Source organism: Triturus cristatus, chromosome 2_1, assembly GCF_964204655.1.
Source record: "Triturus cristatus chromosome 2_1, aTriCri1.1, whole genome shotgun sequence".
In the NCBI taxonomy this organism is placed as follows: Eukaryota; Metazoa; Chordata; class Amphibia; order Caudata; family Salamandridae; genus Triturus; species Triturus cristatus.
Window position 1 is genome coordinate 839391505 of NC_140581.1, and position 21578 is coordinate 839413082.

Here is a 21578-nt window from a genome sequence, read left to right on the forward strand (position 1 = left end):
CATCTTTGATCTAGGAAGTCCGCATAGGGTTGCCCTACTATAATCCAGTTTAGAGATCACTACTGCTTGCACCACAATCTTGAGGTCGCTGTGGGGGGAGGAGCAATTTTATTTTCCTTAGTATGCTTAATTGGAAGTTCGCTCCTTTGGTGAGAGCACTAATGTGCTTCTGCATGTTCATATGCTTATCCAGCATTATTCCCAGAGAGCTCGTGGAATCAATGATGTTTGGAGTGCAGTTGAGGGCTGTAAGATCATGCAACCAATTTGAAATGGCTGGAGACTGTCTGGTTTGATGAGGAGAAATTCTGTTTTGAGAGCATTTAATTTCAGGTGATAGAATTTCAACCTACTTTGCGTTTCCTTAAGTACTGAGTTGAGAGACCTGATGTCCTCTGAGGAGGAGACTTTCAGGTACAGTTGAGTGTCATCAGTATACATTTGACAACAGATTGTATCTACGGGGGTGATTTCCCGATAAGTGTGAAATTGGTACTATCCCTATCGACACAGTCATCAATGACTCCTGTTTCCTTAACCAAGACATCCTGTCCCTAGCTGTCCACATCGCTGACAATTCTCATTATTGTGGACCTTTTCCGCCTGGCAGGCAATTGTGACGATTGCCTACCGGCGGAAAAACAGCATACGGTCTTTCCGTCCATTGCGATTCCCCCCGCCATGCTAATGTGGTGGGGGGTAAATGGTTGTCGGGCGGGGAGTTCTGGCGGGTAGATCGCCACCGCCGGTCGGGCGGTGGCGATCCGCTCGCAATCATAATAGGCCCCTAAATGTCAGCATCTATGTGGGCCAAAGCAACTGCATTGTCTTCCTTGAGGCCTTGTCTGATTCCATGATAGATACTTTACATTTTGAATTTCCACCAGGAGTCCTTCATTCCCGTAGCTACTTTGTAGAGCAAACCAGTACTTACTTTGTCTGTGGTAACCAAGCCTATAATGGGTGACACAGGGAAAGGCCTGAATTCTCTTCTCCTGCTTACACCATCCCAGCCATACGGTACACGCCAGCAACGTCCCTGGTTTGGAAACGTCAGCCAAGAGAAATATCAGCCACTGGCCATTTCCTTCCCAACCTCTATGTATGATATAGAATGGACAGTCAATGAAGTTCAAATTGTAGGGAAGGTTTTAGAAGAAGTTGACAATGCCTTGGGGCTAATATCTCATTGTTTAGAAGCTCAAAGCACTACTGTTTAATACATCTTGATTTTGCACTGGTGCCAGGAGTGGAGTCAGCGCTATTGTAGAATCCAAATGTTTCTCATTCATGCCAAATATCTCATTGAGTATACTTGACCATATTGTTCATACCTGTGATAACGTTAAGGAATAATGACTTCAGTCTTCAAGGATTTAATATATGGTGTCAGCCTTAGGGGATGTTTTCCCCAGACTTTTTGCCTTCTCTCCTTCTGTTTTGCAGAATTTGTTTTAGTGGCCAATTTGAAGTTGCAAAATATACCGTTTGCAAATCCAAAACTTCATTTTTAATAAATATAAGTCACCCCTAGGTTTGGCCCAAAACAGCCCATAGAGCAGGATACATTGTATTTGAAAAAGTTCGACATGTATTATTAAGTATTGCATGTGTATGACCCGGTATTGAAAAACTCACAAATTTGTTTTTCACTGCTATGATGCCTACCTCTCTTTCTGGGTTTTATTACAGTTACTAAGAGAATTAAAAATTCATTTTTTAAATACATTTGTTTATTGATTTTCAGATTACATAACAAAAAGCATACAACAAGCAAAAACAACAGTGCTGCAAGAAGCGTATCCTCGCAATGCCCTGCTGGCAGAGATACATTGACATATTGTAAGTAACTAAATCACAGAAAACAGAGATTCTGAGTATGTCAACCATTCCCTTCATATTTTGTAGTGTTAATCCGGGCACCCCCTGGATTTGTAGACACATTTTTCTTCACCAATGGCAAAGTCCATTACCCTTGTCCATTCGAGGAATGGCGGGGATGGTCTAGAGAGCTACTGCTGGGAAATGTCCAACTTTGCAATGATGAGACTCCCACCCCATGAATCCAGCAGGCCCAAGAGGACCAACTTCAGGTCAAGAAGTAATGCCCTGCTCAAGATCTGGGAAAGGGTAGTGCAAACTTGTGACCAGTATGTTTGGATGACTGGGCAGTCCCATCATAACATATGGAAGAAGGTGACCGTTGGGTGTCAGCACCGCCAGCACCGCCAGCACCAAGGTGGCAGGGCATCTCACATCCTATGTAACCATGAGAGGCTGTAGTATATGCGGTGGAGATATGTCAATTGGATGAGATGGAGTTTCATTGATTTTGCCAAAGGTCTAGGGGCCATTTCAGCCTCCACCCAGTCCTTGCCACCCGAGGGACCCAGATCTCCTTCCATCTCTCCCTCAAAGTTGGGAGTATTATTTACTAGTGAGAGGAAAAGGCAAAACGATGGCCTTAATAAACACAATTCTAACAGGTGGACTTACAGGGGGTTGTGCTGGGGGAGGAGTACTGTGGAGTCATTTAAAACCCTCTTTAATGGTAAAGTCAGATTTTAAGTCATGATTTTGAAAATGCCACTTTTAGAGGGCCCCACTTGAAATATAAACCGGCAGTTAATACGGACCACAGTGATACAATGTTACAAGAAGTTAACGCAAAGAATTAAGCAACATGCGTTCATTTATGTAGCGCGAGCCCCACTTGAAATATAAATAATATCACTTGTTGGGTCTCCACTGAAACATCATATTGATACAAACATTACTCGTTAAGGCAGATATTGAAAGCTTGAAAACGGGCGCTGGTGGCTGGAATTGATAGATACATGAGAATCCATTTCAGAAACACGAGGGAGAAAACAACATTGTTACAAGTAAACAAAAAAAGCCTGTTCTCCTTTAACATTCATACAGATGCTTAGGTTCAATACCAGCAACCATTGTAAATGTGTTTTACAGGCACAGAGTGAAGGCCTTCAGATAAAAGCATAGGAGGTCTAAAACGTTTTAATTTGAGAACGCTGCATCCCGCCTTGACAAACTCTTTGCGAACATTCAATTGCCCAAGTAAGCAACTTAAACATACTTGAAACAGTAATCCAGAAAAGCTAGTTACATCAATTGGATAACCTCTTCTAAAGTACAGGTACACTATTTTTATGTACTAAGAAAATGTAGAAGAGAAGGTAGTCAAAGATCCTAAAAATTTCCCTCCTTTTTTAATTTTCAGATTACACTGTGGTTCAGCCCTGACGATAATCTCCAAAGTCACATGGGGATTGGAAACACGTCGCCATTTTCCTTTTTCATCTATGAGGGATTGCAATTAAATAGGCATCTCTAGTGGGTTGCCAGTATAAATATGCCCTAGGAGAGATCCCCAAACTCCTTTTCCCCATAGACAGCTCGCCTCTAATAAGCAGAAAAGCATAAGGTCTTCAGTTAGAGAGAATTTATGTATCATAATTGTTGATTGGTGTAATTATTTGTAATGTCAAGCACACAAGATTTGTAATGTTATGTACACAATTTTCAACGTTATTTGTTGCACTTTCACAATATTGTTCACATGTTTGTTTTATTTTTATCTGTAAAATGAAGAATGTATCTATTGAATGCTCCATTTAAAAGGAAAATGGTTACATACATTTAAAGAAATATATTTCTAAGTGATGAAGTAAGGGACAGTGACTAAATGCGCTGCACCTTAGTCTGCTAAAATAAATAGCAGTTTTGCAAACTGGTGGCCATGTTCCATATTTTTGTAAACTTTTACAAAGCCAGCATTTTTCTGTTCTAACCATTTATTACCTGCAGACTGTTTCCTGGGTTACATGATTAGATGCAATTGACCTTTGTTTATTCCGAAACGAAAGCCACACAATAGAGAACCTGGGTTTTGGCAGGATGGGCCATCCATGGCAGGGTGGTGGGACAGAGCTCTGCACAGTCCCACTTGCACTTCAAAGACCCTGCTTCAGTTCACCCACAAAGAACTTCACTCTAGCCTATTGTGCCTCCAGACAGACTGGAATTAGGGTTGGGAGGAAGGAGATTTCAGAAATTTCTTCAGAGGGCAAACTCCAGACATTTCTTCCACTTCAAAGGGGGCACCAGGTTTAAAAATGGGATCCTCAAACCCACTTTTCAGCTCACATCTGGACCAGTGGAAAGACTCTCAAAGACTGTCTTGCTCCCTGTGGCCTGCAGTGTACTTCAGAGGACTGTCCTGCTTCACCAAGAAGACTGTCCAGCTGCCTGAAGTCTTCCCTGTGCCCTCAGAGGAGTGCCTTTCTGTTTGAGTCCTGCCTTCCTGCTTGAACCCAAATCTCATAGAGTGAATCCAAGGGATAGTTGGCTGGCCTCCTGATCAGAGCCTCAGAGACAGAAAACGCTTCAACCACCTTGAACCAGCAACTGGACCAAGCCTGAGTGATTCCTGACTTTCCAAGTGGTGACCCTGCAGTCCTGGGCCCTTGGAAGTACTGATAAAGTTGCCCTAATAGCTCAAATCCAAAAGGTGGGACTTTCAGTCTTTTCTGTCAAAAAGTGCTCTAAGAACTGAGAGGAGACGGGAACCTACCTGCTCCCCAATCCGCCCAAGGTGCATCACCAGTTGGCCTGACTTCGCGGCAGCTCCTGCTATGTTCTTCTCTGCAGCAGCAAATCCTAATCAATGGCTCGCCATAAAAGGGGAGTGGGGTGTTGTGGACCCTTCATTGGCTAACGCTGCAGCTTCGTCCGCTGGAGATTTTTAATTTCCAAAAAATAGACTAAGTCCAAATGTAGAAATCTTTACCAGAGCCTAATATAGCGGTTCTCTGACGATGACGCCTCCTCCTCAGACACCCCCCGCTGCCTTACCCTGATGAATTTTACCTTTTCAGAAACTTTTTGGTAAACATTCTTCTAAGTCCATCCATCGCGGTCCGCCATAACCTTCAACTTTGCCCCAGTCTTGCACAACTAGATGTCTGTGGTTGGCCCTTTGATCTTTTAGACAATATTTTACACTTTAAACTTTAAAAATTCATTACTCTGGTTCTACTAATTAGATTTTTGTCATTTTGGTTTCAAACAATTTATTACAGTTTACTCTAGTTGTCTAAACTGGTGTGGGATTTATATTATGTTGTGTTTTCACTTTATAACTGTTTAAATGCTGCATAAATACTTTACACATTGCCTCTAAGTTAAGCCAGACTGCTTTTGTGCCAAGCAATCGGAGGGTTAAACACAGGTTCTTTAAATAACTTTTTGTGATTCACCCAGACAATGATTGCAGCTGTTGGTCGAGTTGAGTTTCATCCCACACAGCCAAAAAACACATTTGTTACAGGTACTCTAGGTAATTCGAGCCCTGGTTTCTAAAAATGAGGATCGGTACCCACTGCCTGCAACCACCAGCAGAAACTGAGCACTTGGGTGGTCATACTTGTGGGTCCTTTCTTTGATTGGGTGCACCCTGAAACTGAACAGAAACATGCACTGGATTTCAACTGTTTGGCATTCCGTAGGTTCTTCACACTCCATACAAAGGGCCATCCATGGTGCAGACCTACACTAAGAAGATAGTCCCCAGTTACAAAAAATAAGTGTCAAAATGAGAGTAACATGAATTAAATTGTGTTTTTGAATAACTTCTCCTTAAGTTAGAGGGTGTTGCCCAACCTGATACCACTAGTATCAGCACTGATATCTTCAAAGAGACCAGTTAAGGTTAACGTCATCATATAAAGATGGCCAAGGGTCTGGGAAGGAGAGTAAAACTGCTTTACAACCAACACCAAGATATTCTACAAGGCTGATGTCGACCTAACATTAGAGGAAGGGCGTGAAAGGAGATACGTTGTGGATTCACACTGAGGAAAAGATGGTGACACAATGATTGGACCTCTTGTAATGCAGGTATCTGTTCTGAGTACATTGTTTTTCTACACAATTGCACGGAAAGAGTTGTCTAGGTAAAATGACACAAAAGATGCATATTTTATGAGGTGAACAACCTTTACAACGCAACTATTACAACGCACTACACTTACAACGAAATTTTTACAACGCAACATCCACTACAACGCATTCTATTACATCGCATGACACTACAACGCATGTTTAAAAACTACCTTTACAACGCATTCCATTATATCGCATACTACCTTTACAACGCATACCATTATAACGCAATCCAACACTTACCCTACTGTTGCACCCCCTGGAGTTAGAATAGTAATTTTTACCCCTATACTATCCAATACTTACCTTAAATGCAATTTAATATTATGCGTTGTAATGGTATGCGTTGTAAAGGTAGTATGCGATGTAATGGAATGCGTTGTAAAGGTAGTTTTTAAAAATGCGTTGTAGTGTCATACTATGTAATGGAATGCGTTGTAGTGGATGTTGCGTTGTAAAAAATGCGTTGTAAGTGCATGCGTTGTAAAAGTGTGCGTTGTAACGACATACATCCTTTTATGAACTCAAGTAGAGTGAATAAAAATAGAAAAGATCAAACAAATTTGGAAATGTGGGGTTTAAGACCATTGGAGAAGCAAGAGGGTATGAAAACAGGTTAGCAATATCAGTGCAGTCAAGTGCAAAACCTGGGTTTAGTGTGCAAAAACTCATGTGAGGCGAATAAGTTGAGGGTTGCAGTTTTAAAGACTAGTGGACTCGAAGGTGATACTCAAATGTAGCTAAAATTGAAAATGTGCGCAGAATTTTCCATGTGCAATGGCTAACGTATTGAGATTCTGCGCAGCCAGTATTACTTTTATGATACAAATTCTCCTAAAAGTCATAATTTGCATACAAATGGAGGGGAAGAGCAAAATATATCAACCTGACGTTTCAAACTTTTGCATAGAACCTCCTGATGAATGTGAGAAAAAATCTTCAGATCTTTGCACATACGATCAGACGGAGGGAGTCAGGGGGAAAAAGAAAATAGCTTTTTAACTGAAAAATTGCCTGTCATTTGCACAGTGACAAGAGATGTCTCCTTAACTCCTCTTTTTTTTCAAACTTTGCCGCGAAGGCCAAGAGACAACTGATGGTAAGTGCACACTTAAACTCATCCTGCGTGTTTCGCAGGTGGCCTTTGTTGTACCTTCTGCACACGAGGCCCTTAATCGTCTTGTCCGCTCCGCTAACAGTACAGAGTTTGAGGAAGCCCACGGCAACACTCGTACGGCCATTCCATGTTTAAACACCTAAAATATTGTATTTTTTTCCAAACAGTCTGTTCATTTTTAGTTACCAGCAGGTGTGAGAAGGTATTTCTGCTTTGGACTTGGGCCAGCTGCTTACGCACTACCTCACAATTACGACACAGTTTCCAACACATGGCCTGTCATCGAAGCCAACTTATGGGGAGAGCGGAGTGGAGAGGAGAGGCGCGCGGCTGTTCTAAGTCACCAAAAGCAATAGTCAGGCTGAATTATCAGTGTGTCTGGGTTTCAAGGACAGCACCTAAATCAGTCCGGTTTAGCCAGTCCTCCTGTGACTTCCCAACAAAAGATTCTTTCACCTCGAATGAATTCCACTGGCACTTGGAAGTTCTTTTTTTTACATTCCAAATTCATATTCTTGGCAAGGAAGCAGCAGCAGAGGTAATATGAAACTGAATGAAAAGGCCTAAGTTATAGAACTGTGGCCATGTGTTATGTTTCTTCTCATCATATACATCACATGCCTCATTGCCACGCTCTGGGCATGGATGTGGCCCGTGTCTCTTGCAAAGGCTCGCCTGGTTCTCCAAAGACCTACCGGGAACACACATGCAGAATGAAAATCAAAGTATGTATACACGTCATACATTTGCTCGATGCTCTTCTTATCAGTGCCCCAGCTGCCACGATGTCGGGATCCATGGTGTTGTCATGGGAGAACACAGATCAAGAGTGTGCACCATTGCATGCACCTGCTTCATGAATTGTGGTCTTGTTGGACCAGGAGGGTTGCCCAAACCTCTACCCTCATAGTGGCGAAAAGCTGCTGCCTTTGCCAGGAGTTATTTACCACAAGCATGGTGGTGGTAGCATATTGTGTAGTGATCCGCAGGAGTTAACTGGCCTGTGTCACTGGAATGAGGTCTACAGGCTCACCCATGTAAAGTTCCTCTGCTGTGTGCTTAAGTCTCCCTTGTCCTACATCAAGTTAGTATGTAGCGCAGTGCAGCACTTGTGTGGTTGCATGTGTGTTTTGTGTGTATATGTGCCTGTGAATAGTACAATACATGGAAGACTCTGGACTCCATTTTGGGAGAACTAGGGCTGAATGAAGGAGCATGAACAGGTAGGGGGATACCAGATTTGAGGGTTGTTTCATTCCGTAGAACCGGGTGGGACACACACTGGAGGAAGGAGAGCCAGGCTCTTTATTACACGTCAAAGGGTGCTCTTTGTTTAAGGGAGAAGTCACTGGAAAAGGGCCTGGGCAGATTTCAGGAAATAGATGTGACTGATAATTGATTGATTGATTTATGATTTTGTATAGCGCTGAATCACCCCAAGAGGTATCTCTGCGCTTGTAACGGCCCTACTGCATCAGCAGAGTGATTACAAAAGATGGGTTTTAAGGAGTTTTCTGAAATGAGAGATGGTCCTACAATCACGAAGATGTTGTGGTAATTCATTCCAGAGAACTGGGGCCAGATAAGAAAAAGCTCTGCCGCCGCTATGCGATTTTTAAATTCTGGGGATAGAGAGTAAGCATTTAGATCCTGACCTAAGAGAGTGTAGAGGAGTGTAGTTGGTTATTTTACTAGAGAGATAGGCCAGACCGAGACCGTTTAAGTCCTTGAAGACAATACGGCCTATCTTAAATTTCACTCTTTTCCTTACTGGAAGCCAGTGGAGCTTTTTCAAAAGGGGCACAGAGGGAGTCCTGAGCGGGGCTCCCGCAACTAGGCGGGCAGCCGTGTTCTGCACAACTTGCAACTTGTTTAAGGAGGCCTCATTGGTCGAAAAAAGCAGGGCATTACAATAGTCTTTTCTACTCATGATCACAGCCTGCATCAACGTTTTTCTAGTCACAGGAGGAAGTAAGGGAAGAATTCTCCTGAGTACACCCAAAACATAGTAGCAGGTGCCAATCGTAGAGTAGACATGGGCATTTAGAGTGAGCTTTTGATCAATTTTAACCCCAAGAGTTTTGATCACTTCTTTAGGAGTAGGGGCTTTACCCAACTCCTCAGGCCACCAAGTAGGAGACCAACAAATGGCGGCAACTCCAAACAGCATAATCTCAGATTTTTCAGAGTTTAATTGGAGGAAATTACTTAGCATCCAAGAGGCAATAGCCATCATACCCTGGGAGAAGATATGCTGGATGTCAGATCTATTTTTGTCAAAGGTAAGGTGGAGATAAGAGCACCATAAAGAGTAGGGCTGGGATTCTTGGGTAACCAATTGATGCATATATCACTGTGGCTGACAGGTGTGAGCTTCTAGTCACTTCCATGGCCTGTGTTGTGGGTCTATCAGATTTGAAGTCACTCCTGCTGTTACAGACTGCTTTCTGGAAGAAGGGCAGGGCAGAGAAATAAGTACTTCAAAAGGAAGCAGATCTCCAAAACAAACTTCAAAGACTCTGACCCTAAATCACATTTGGTGTCTAGAAATGGACAATAAGAAGGGTAGCTTAAGGCTTCCAAAATTGTCAACTGTCAAGCAGTCAGTCTGGCTGTATGTTTAGAAGGAGAAGCTCAGCAAGACTTCTGCCTGGACCAGGATTGGGTGCTAAGGTCTGCCAGTCTCCCAGCTGGGTGAGAGGACACCAGCCAAGCAAATCTAAGACCACCTGTCCCTGGAGCACCAGTGCTTGCCTGCTTGTCAAGACCAGTGTGCTCTGTGAGAAAGAGGAAAGTACTTGGATGGAGCAAGGTCAGGTGGCAGGATCCTGGTAAGTGCATCCCTCTAGGAAAGAGTGAGGAGATGGCTGCTGCACCAATCGGGTCACTGGCTATTTGCAGATTCATATTGGTGACTATGTATGCCAGAGGGGGCTGCCGTAAAGTTAGCTGTGGTTGCACCGATTGGGCTGTAGACTTTGTGCAGAGTAAAGTCAACAAGCCTGTATAATAGAGGGGGCTGCTGTGAAGATAGTATCACTGCCATGCCGATCAGGCCATAGACCATGTGCAGAGTGAAGTCGGCAGCCCCGTATGCTAGAGAGTTGTGAAGATTGCATGACTGCCGTGCCGATTGGGCCGTAGCCCATGTGTTGACTGAATTCAGATACTCCGTAATCCAGAGGGGACACCGTGACTCGAAAGTTACTGCCATGCCTATAGGGCCTTCACTAGTGTGCAGAGTAAGGCCAACGATCCCGTATGCCAGAGGGGGCCACTATGAAGAACAAGGGACGTTGCCTGGTTCTGCCATGGCCAAGGGGAGAGGTCGACTTGTGTGACCTGTGCATGCCCAAGCCCCAAATGAGGATTTGAACCTGAGCAATCGCCCTGCACCGGAAAGAAGGATAAGAGGAACTCATTTCCTGCTCCATGAGATTATTTTGCACTGGGGTTTGCTAGACGCGATCCGTTATGACAACGGCAGCCATTTTTCAAACGCCATTTTTACCCTCCTCACAACAATGTTAGGGATTAAACATAAATTGACATCAGCATATCACCCACAAAGTAATGGCATTTGGGAACGCCTTAACGGCCTGCTCAAAGGAAAAATAAGCAAGATAAGTGCAACAATTGGAAAGAAATGGCTCTATTGCCTACCAATCGCCCTATGTGCACTCTCCCAGTTCCGATCACCACCTAACCCCCCACCCCCCACCAGCTTGTCACTGGTCGATTAATAAATGTATCAGTTCTCTCAACAAGACCCAAACTAGATAGTGAAAGTTCCTCTTAAATTATGAAAGCTGAAATGTTTGAATATTTATGAGCACTAACATAAGCTGCGCAGTTCCTCTCTACCCAGATATCAAAGAGAAAGGACAAGGGCCCAATCACTCCTGAGCTTTCATCTATCTGTCCCGGATCACAGATCTTTGTAAAAAAAGCTGTTAGAAAGTGGAGAGACCCCAGATTCGATGGTCCTTTCACAGTCATAGACTCTTAACCCACAACTGTTCGCATTGCCGAGAGGAAGGCATGTATACACAAGAGCAACGTGAGGATCAACCTGTCACCATCCCAGAACTAAGTGATGAACCAGGAGAAGGCATCGTGTTTCCATTGACCATCCAAGAAGAAGAAGAAGACAGTGATCGCTTGGTCGTTTATAGATTCAGACGCAACAGAAACACACGCTGCACATAAATGTCCTATTTGAAGTTATTCACATACATATTAATATTTTACATTATTGTCTGTGTGGGGATTTGAATCTTTAACTGGTATGCAGTTATCTCACACTGCATTGATAAAAATGCCTATATTACTAAAAAAGTCAAAGTTGCCAACACCCTGTGCACCCCAAATCGCTTTTCCATCTACCTTTTAGCACACGTGTTACAAATAGTACCCCTAGTGATGAAAAGGGTTTGACATCCTCTGTCAGTGCTGTCAGCACCCCAAATAACTATGTGCCCCTCACCTCATCACCTCCTGCACCCATGTGTTGATATCACATTACTCCCCTCGCAGCTGTCTCGCCGACGCAGACAAGCCCATCCTGACCAGTTGGCAGGGGACCATGGGGTCCATAACACCCTATCAGATAACTTGTGGTATAAGGATATGACAGCAGCTGGCAAGCAGGTCACAAACCAATCGTGTTATGTGTGCTCAAAAATTCCCCATGCAGTAGGCACAGATAGGCAATTTTTTCCTAGAGAAGTTCTACCACCCACTGCCAAATGCCTTTTACACCTGTGTTCCTTTGCGCATACAAGGACAAGTCCAGATCCATTACGCTGACATTTCCACCACATATGTAAATACCACAACATGGGACTACAACACACCACACACAAAGTTATCTCTGACCCAAATGACCTTGAGGGGATAATATATGAAATGTACAGAAGAGGAGTCCCTAACTTGGCCCCTAGGGCACATCACCTTAGGAAGCGTGGATACATCACAGTAGCATCACCTTCAGCAGTATGTAATGTACCAATACCTCATAGCCACCCATGCCCATGTCAGAATAGAACTGTGCTGGGCCTATGGGCACAAGTTTTCTTCAATAATAAGTGGAATGATCCCGGCTTCGTGGAGTGCAAAGCAGCATCCTTAGGGCCCCCTTGGGTAGGCTCAGATTATGAAGATGGGATTGACTGGGAGGTTGAGGATGAGTGTGAACAGATATGGTCACAAGAAAGTAGAAGGTACACATCGGGTGGGGAGAAAATGTCCAAACCTAAAAAAGCATTCAAACTAAGGTCACCTCTTCTCTGTTTTCTAGGAAATGGCACAGTACCTGTGGGTCGCAACTCGGGATGCAACAGCACCATTTTTAATTTGGATATGCAGCATGGCAACCTCCAGTCTAATGGGCCTCTACTGGGCTTGCGGAGAACGCCTCTATCTCCAACTGCCTCCTCAATGGAATGGACTATGCACCTTGGTGACAATGCATGAAGTTCACCTGGTCATTCCAGCAGCCAATATTTCCCACATCCATTCGCATCCAATGACAGGCGATGTTACCTTGCTCCACTGACATCGGCGAGCTGCTCAATACCTCGCCAACGATGCCTTTGATGACATTCCCTAAGAATTCTGCCTTTTGAACCAAGCCCAGCTCTTTTTCGGGAACCTCATCCCAATGTTCCAGATAAAAGCAAATGCACGTTGGCTCGAGGTGACCCGCTATGAAGTCATGCGGGCTATCAACAGTACCAGGGATGGGCTAAATGCTATCAAGGAAGAACTGCCCCCCCCCCCCCCTGAGGCTTATGGTTTTAGAGCATAGGTATGTCCTGGACATGCTAACTGCGATGGATGGTGGACTATGTCTCAAAATCAGAAAAAGCGGCTGCACTTTTGCGCCTTCAAATGATGCGGAGAATGGATCACTCACAAACGCCATTGAGTACTTGGACAATTTAGGGAAGAAAATGTGTGAGGAAGGAGGTGCCATGGCAGACATAGCAAAGGACTGGTTCGATTTTAGCTGGATGCCTTCATGGCTGTCTGCCCTCCTTAAATATTTTGTACCGCTTTACGGTGTGCTGTTGCTCCTGGGTTGCCCCATACAGATAATATGTCATTGTGTGAAAAGATTCAGTAGTAAATTAGTAGGGACGAATTACGCAAGCGCAGGAATATACAGGAAGACCATACGTGAGGACAATGGACCAGAGAAGGGGGATAAACTAGCACTGTTACAGATAGTTGAGCTCACAACGACTGGCTCACACTTATTAAAGATTCCTGCTGAAGCCCAATACCAAGTTCCTACTGCTCTCCCACTTCCCCCTGGTAGACACCTAGTAGGTGGGTAAAACACGCAAGATGATGGACGGAATGTTGTACATTGGCAAAACATTCACCCCCAGTCACAGATCTGGGTTTAATCCATCGTTATTTTGCTCACCACGCCACCCCAGTTCAGACATGGCCATATGCAAATCAGTCTTAACCCTGTGCCTCATGGGAACAGTCCAGCCCGAACTGCCAAGCCATGTCTTCCCTGGACCGGAATCAAGCATTCTAGGCCTGTTCTCGGGGTTTCACCCCTCTTCAGCCAGGATAGCTTGACTCCAGTGGCGTAGTGAGCCTGGGACCCACGTCTGGGCATACCCTTCCCACTTAGGACGAACAGCAAAACACACAAGATGATGGATGGAATGTTGCACATTGGCAAAACATTCACCCTCAGTCACAGATCTGGGTTTAATCCATCGTTATTTTGCTCACCACGCCACCCCAGTTCAGACATGGCCATTTGCAAATCAGTCTTGACCCTGTGCCTCATGGGAACAGTCCAGCCCAAACTGCCAAGCCATGTCTTCCCTGGACCGGAATCAAGCATCCTAGGACCGGTTTCGGGGTTTCACCCCTCTTCAGCCAGGATAGCTTGACTCCAGTGGCGTAGTGAGCACGGGACCCACGTCTGGGGATACCCTTCCCACATAGGGTGAACAGCAAAACACACAAGATGATGAACGGAATGTTGCACATTGGCAAAACATTCACCCCCAGTCACTGATCTGGGGTTAATCCATCGTTATTTTGCTCACCACGCCACCCCAGTTCAGACATGGCCATATGCAAATCAGTCTTGACCCTGTACCTCATGGGAACAGTCCAGCCCAAACTGCCAAGCCATGTCTTCCCTGGGCCGGAATCAAGCATCCTAGGACCGGTTTCGGGGTTTCACCCCTCTTCAGCCAGGATAGCTTGACTCCAGTGGCGTAGTGAGCACGAGACCCATGTCTAGTAGAGGGGGTATCTTAGCGTAGATCCTTATGAATCACTAACTGACAGGCCTGAAGGAGAATATGTATCACTGCTCGATAAGCAGGACAAACAGTGTCCCTGCATTAATGACACACCCTGGATTCCCCAACAGGATGAAGGGCCAGCCAAATACGCTGTATGAGTTTTGTTAAAAAGTGAACAAGAGGAGGGAAATGAAGCAGGGTCCCGTTTTACCATATACATGCCTTAGGCCAATTTTGCCCCACACCTGAAGCATGAGACCCTCGTATGGCCCCATCAGCCAGCTTATAGGAATCTGTTAACACAGTAGGCCCTATGCCTCTCTGATAAAATCACAACACATCTCCTCTGCAAAGGACACAAGCCCCAGCTCCGTCTTCTTGGTAAACAAACTCACCGAGCCCCCACTATTTCCTTGTCCCTGGAGTGCGGTTCTCTTCTCACGAACACTGATCACAAAAACAGGGAACACACAGGGTGCACTGGGGTGGGGCCATGTGCAATCTTCTAACTTCTTCAATATAATTGTATTTTTGCTAGCTTCAAATAACTAAAGACAAGCAACTTGGCGTGAGAAAATGACCTATAACCTTTTGTAATCTTCTGCTTTCTCATAAAATTTTGTGAAGTGAAGTATATAGGTTCTGATAAATGTACAAATTGTGGTATGATTGACATCAAACACCTGTCATTTGACAGACTTGTGGTCAAGCTCTTACTCATTAAATCAATATAAAAGATCTGCCCACAGTCCACTTGACGGACCACCTTGCACCGAGAAACTACTTGAGTCACGTGCTCCGTGATCCCCGGTTAACCGTTCTTGTTAAGGTTGCACACTATTCATTGTATTTTGAAACGTATTTCTTTCATTGCATTATTATGATTTTAAGCCTCATTGCAATTGCATGGTTGTGCTCACCATTTAAAAATATGTCTTTAACACTTGGTCTTTGCTAAAACCAAGCAGCTTTATAATTAAGTGTCTCTTGACATTATTTTTTAGAACTGTTTCTTCAAATAAATTGGAAACAATCCTGGTTCAGTTCCTGTCTCTCACACGTGTATTTCCTTATTTCAGATAGAGCACCCCTGCTCAAATTAAGCTGGTGTAAAAACCACCCTTTTACAAGAGGAAGTGCCATGAATGCTCAGCCGCTGTTCCTGCAGAGTGGCAAGTCACTATCAGCAGCCATTGCAGCCCTCTGAGACGTCCAAGAGTGAAACGCTCCCGGAAAGACTGATCTTAGTGCCAGAAGTCACAGGGGGAGCTTGTTCTGCTGTGTAACACTCTGTGCGCTGGAGCCCTTTTGACTATGGAAGAGTTGGAGTGGGACTCCTAAGAATCAGACTACTAAAAGTAGTGGTGCTTAAAGTGAATGATGACTATAGGAAATGGGGAATAGCCTCTACCAGTAGTGAGAGGGACTCTAAACACTCGAACACTAGAGCCCTGACCTCAGGGAACTGTTTGTATTGTTTGTGTAAACTGTAGTTTACTTTCTGTTCATATATAAACACTCCTTTTTTCATAAAATCAAGTATTTGACTGGACAATCATTTATTGCTGCTATTGAATGTATTTTGAGTTGTGAGCCCGTGTTCACCCCCATGCATCCATGAGAAACCTTGGGCTGCTCATCCCACGCTACTACTGAGAGTCAAGGCGTACTTGGCCCAGTTGCTCAGGAACCATAGTAAGTCAAGCCCGAGACATAAGGAGTAAAAGGCTTCACACCCCTTAGTTAGGCCCAGTAGCTCCTGCTTGCCCCGCATCCCTCTGAATGGGGCTCTATTACTTATAGTCACCTATATGAAGTAAACTGAATACAAACGCGAGATGGTTAATCAATAAAAGCTAAGCAAAATTAGGGGACCCCCCTCTATATAGGTTAAGTTGAGGTCAGGGAGAAGAGGGGAAAACAACAACACAATCTTAAATGACTCCCTCGTGACCTAAATTTCTTTCATAAATCAAACAATAATTTTGACATGGGCTAAGCAACAACGAAGTACAAGAGAGTAAGCATATTTATAAATATCAACATTATTTATTTGGTTTCTTTCTTTTGCTGTTTTTTAAATATAAAACCATTACTTTAAACATATACATACAAAATTACATAATTATTACGAAAAATAGAAAACAAAACGGTCTTTAACTCAATCACCCCTAAGTAAAAAAACGAATTACAACATTCAATATCACTTAGCCCATGTCAAAATTATTGTTTGATTTATGAAATAAATTTAGGTCATGAGGAAGTCATTTAAGATAATCAAAATAGCTTACGGTGCTCAATCATTTTTTTCATGAATAAGATGGGTGTCCCACATACTTATCAACATGCAAACTATTTGCCCATAGTTGCAATGCCACATGCAATAGTTGTTGTTGAGGTGACAATCACAAGATAAGGAACTCCAGGTGCCAAACAAAGTAAGTTTTATTACTGAAACTACCAGAGCTCACGCACCACATGTCCTGCCTCCTGCCTCCAAAGAATCCAAGCTGCAAGTGACTCCACTAAAAACTGTGTGCCATGGAGAAGGAATGCAGGGCATGAGCCATTACAAATTAAAACAATACAAATGTAAATATAGTGCTAAATGGCGAATGCAGTAGAGCCCCTATAACTTAAATATAACACAAATAAAGGACTAACCAAAGTAAACAGAAATAAAGGCTGGAGGGGCATATTATTAAGGGAAACATCGCCGCTTTTTTGGCACATAGCGCCAAAAAAGCAGCGATCTTTTTTTCACCCTATTTGCAAGGACACGCTAACAAGTGTTAGCGCGGGTTTCCTTGCTACTTGTCAATATCGCTAATGACATGCAAAGTAGGCGTTCCCTAGCTAAACAACATTCAAATCCTCACTAACACGGCTTTGAGATATTAGCAAGCCGTGCAGCAGACCCGCGAAGCGATAGAAATAACCGCACTAACTGCGGTTATCGCAGGTATGTAACGCCTGCTTTTGGGAGGTGGATTGCCATGTTAGGTCCACACTCCGCTATCAGCAAGCCTCTCCTTAGCGCTGTGAAATCTTCGCTGGATTTCAAGCACTATTCCTGTTATTCCCTGGAATTACATCGCCTGTTAGTTACACGTTGATAATACGACGCTAACACGGTGATGTAATACAGCGATAATGTGAATCGCGCTAAGCGCAATTTGCGATAATTATCGCATGTCTTGGATTATATGTCCCTAAGTTTATCATTACATCATCTTCCTCCTTATAAAAAAACATGACAAAACAAGTTTAATTGCATATACAAATCTCTGTACCGCACAGACATGGAAACATTGCAAGAAATTCTAACACCTCCGCAGGTCTAGTTGCACTAGCACCCTCAGGTGCAGATGCATCAGTACCATCAGGGATCCCAGGTTCAACACATTCTGCCAAGTTACCGGTTACTGTTGGCTCAAGGAAGTTTGATCCTAGAACCACTTCAGGAGCGCTAGACAAAACAGAAGAGGACTAAGTAGCACTTGAAGAAGAGATAATACTTTTGAATACAAATCAATTGCCATGGTCTATATCTCCTTCTCCATCAATGAGACCTTTGTGTGTTACCCTCACAAGGGCCGGTTTGCTCCACCAACCTCTCCCATAAAGAAAAGCTGAGCCTTTAGTAACTTTCACAATTTGTACAGGTACAGAAAACATTGATTGTCCCTTTTTAACTCTAGTGTGATGTTTGATCAACATCCAATCAACAACCTTGAAATCAATACTTTTTACATCATGCATTTTGTCATAGTGAATTGTATGTGCAAAGTGGCTGCAGCCACTCTCTGCCTGACCATATGAGAGATTTTACATTGGCAATCTTTCTCCTTGGACAAACCAGAGACATGGATTTTCTTTTGCTCAATAAACAAAAAGTGGAAACACCAGTGGTTGTGTGGTAAGTCAGATGGTACACACAAACTTGTTAACTTAGAACATCTTCCACTAGCACCATGCTCACCAGAGCAGATTGTATTCCTTCCTTCAGAAACCTGTTCAACCATCCACTAGACCATTTGAGTTAGGAGGGAATAAAGCCACCCTTAAATGTCTGATGTGATGATTTTGAAGAAATTCCCTCACTTGTGAAGAAACGAAATGTTTCCCATTATCAGTGACCAGCTCCTTTGGTGGCCCCTCAGTTTCAAACATTTTTCTTAAAATTGTTATAACCACAGCTGTACTAGTGGTAAGAACAAATTCCTAAAAACCCATTTTGAGAAATAATCAACTAAGACCAATAAAAATCTTTTGCCTCTGGGCAAAATGTCAAAAGGTCCTGCAAAGTCTAATGCAACTTTAGGTCAAACTTCATCAGGAAGAGGAACAGTGTGAGGAGGTGTTTAATGAGTAATTCAGTGTTTATCCGACAGTAAACAAGTACTGCAATCAGGTATCCACTTTCTAACTTGTGAATCTAACGAAGGCCACCAAAAGAATTGCTTTAAGTGTTTACATGTGGCCCCCACCCCTAAATGGCTTTGGTGAGCTGCCTCAATGAGTTTGGTACTAACAGCAGTGGGAGGAACAGTGACATCATTAAGTAAGAGGATACCGTCTACAATGTAAAGTTCATTTTCCACCTGGTAGAAAGGTCTGAGGGGAGTGGGTAAAGATCTTTCCCTGGGCCAACCTTTCTTGACACAGTCAATTACAGCAGATAACACATTGTCATCTTTTGAAAGTAGACACCCATTCTTCACAAGAAACTTAACAAGAAGAGCTCAAAATGTAATCCAAAGTTGCCACCACAGACCCAACATCCTCATGATCTTCCATTTGTTCAACACCATGAAGGGGCATTCTAGACAAGAAATCAGCTACAGAGTTCTCCCCCCCAGGAATGTAGTTGATTTTAAATTTGTATTGCTGCAAGCAAGAAATAAGCTTTTCCCAAACCATTGCCATTAAGCACATTTAGCAGGGGTTTGTGATCTGTATACAAATAAAAACTCATGCCCCAAAGTAAAGTTTTACCTTTTTTCAAGGGCCCACGAACAAGTTAATGCCTCCCTCTCAATTGTGTTGTAGTGTGGCTCAGGAGACTTCAATTAGCTTGAGGCGAAGGCCATAGTGTGTTCTCTATTGTCAAAAAATTGCGAAAGAACGGCTGCTACTCCCACCTGCGTTGCATCCACAGTAAGCACACATTTGTTTTCAGGACCAAAAGAGGACACAGCTGATGTGTTAATGACCAGTGATTTGATTTTAGAAAAATCTTGGTTAGCTACATCATCCCAAATGAACTGTACACCTTTCTGCAAAAGCTTACGAATTGGTTGCACAAACAAAGCATATCCCTGAATGAACTTGGAACAGTACTCACTCGTTTTAAGAAATGATCTCAGAGTGTCCTTGTTTTTTGGTGGAGATACATCTTGTATAACTTGAAACTGTGGGTGTTATGGCGACCCAAACAGTCTAACTCCTGTCTGAAAAAACAAAGGGGCAGATTTACAAGCCTCTTGCGTCACTTTTGCGCCGCTGTTGTGTCACTTTTTGTGACGCCAAATAACAACAATGGGTTTTGGCTCCTAATCAGTAAGGGTGAGCCCAGATAATCAAAGAGAACAAACAACATGCCAATACTCATCTTAATTTTTATGACTTTTCAATTACGGCGCGTCCTAAATTTAAATGCTACCAAGGGACTTTTTGTTTCCGCAATTTCTTTTATTCTATTTTTACGACTTTTACGTTTTTATAATTCTGGTTATTCATCCTTAGTACAAAAATTGTTTTTTTTATATAAACTTTTGTGAAACACCACATCTAGTTTTTTTCTCAAACAAATTTGTACAAATGTAACATTGAATGACATTGAATAAAACAATATTGAATGAAAAAATACAGTCACTTGACAGACAAACATGTAACACTTATAGACAACTCAATCAAAATCATTCCATACTAACACATTAACACAAACATTGGTATATACAATGGATTTTTGACTCTGCCTGAATAGATTATTTAACTTCTGATTTAAGCAGTTCCCAAACAGTATATGTTGTTCTAAAAACTCCCTGTTAGATCCATCTTAATAATTGATGAAGTTTCTATGGTTTATAATAGTTTTGCTTTTTTTCACCATATCCAGGGGTATTAATTCGAAAATAAAACACTTGTTTGGATGCCAAGGTCGATGCGTTTCGTACCCTCCTCTCGGTATGGGGGTTCTCCTCAGGACCAAAAAAAAATTACTGTGAACACAAAACAAAATAGACTGGTATTACCATCTAATTGCCATTAAAAACACAATGCTCCACCTTATTCTCTGCTGTTTGGAATTTATTACCTATTCTTGGAGATAAGCCGATCTTTTCTGTGTGCATGTCAATCTGCCCATTTAAACGTCATGTGACGGAATCTGATGAAAAGAGTTCTTTAGAAAATTAATGAAAGGAAAAAATAGAGAAAGAAAGTTTTTTAAAACTCTGTGCAAAGTCTCCTTTTATGTAGTCTTTTTTACTAAATACCAAGTTGGTGCTACCAGCTTACTGTCTTTCCAGAGGAAGTGGTGTCACTTCTGGTAATGTCGCCGTTTCTTTAAGGGGTTGCCCTTTTAGCTTTCAACTCTGGAAAGAGATGCTTAAAGAGGTACATTTTTGTTATGAATTTATACCTTCAGAGCCCGTAGGATTTTCTGTGGCGTCGGACGCCGCTCCAATCGGAACTTTTCTTCACTTTCTATTTGCATAAAGAAAGCAAAGTTCAAAATCTGTCCTCTCAACCTCTTATTTGTGAAAAAAATATTCTGAGAGCAGAAACAAACTCCTCAATTGACTCTTTCTGAGTCTGCTTCCTGTTATTAAAATTAAATCTTTCAAGCAGTACACTTGGTTGCTCTGTAAATTAATTTCTAAGCCTTGTGGTCGCCTCCAAATATTCATTCCATTCATCACCCTCCCCAGGAGATGTTAAAGTATAGCTTTCTTTTTTGGGGGGTGGGGAATGTTTTCAGCATCAATATCAGAAAACAAGTTTTCAATGGAAGTGGAGGTTTTCCAGGAGTTGGGAGAAATGGTTCAATTTGGACAAACTGCTGGATACTGGATATTATAATTGTAGCGAATAATGCACGGAGCCTCTATTCACAGATAGTAATGTCATAAAATACCTTTAAGCATAGCCTTTATCAACAATCCAGTGCTCCCCAATTCGTGATACAGTGGCAGTGTTACAGCGATGTG

At 42.9% G+C, this 21578-nt stretch overlaps 1 long non-coding RNA gene across 2 annotated transcripts in view; it reads left to right on the plus strand.

Moving 5' to 3' along the window:
• Nucleotides 1-15812, plus strand: part of LOC146865953 (uncharacterized) — a 31700-nt gene extending 15888 nt beyond the window's left edge. For both annotated transcript variants that reach the window (XR_014976736.1, XR_014976737.1), the window contains exons 2-3: nucleotides 1748-1842; nucleotides 15444-15812. This is a non-coding gene — a long non-coding RNA (uncharacterized LOC146865953). The remainder of the gene's footprint in view (nucleotides 1-1747; nucleotides 1843-15443) is intronic.
• The last annotated feature ends 5766 nt before the right edge of the window (nucleotides 15813-21578 follow it).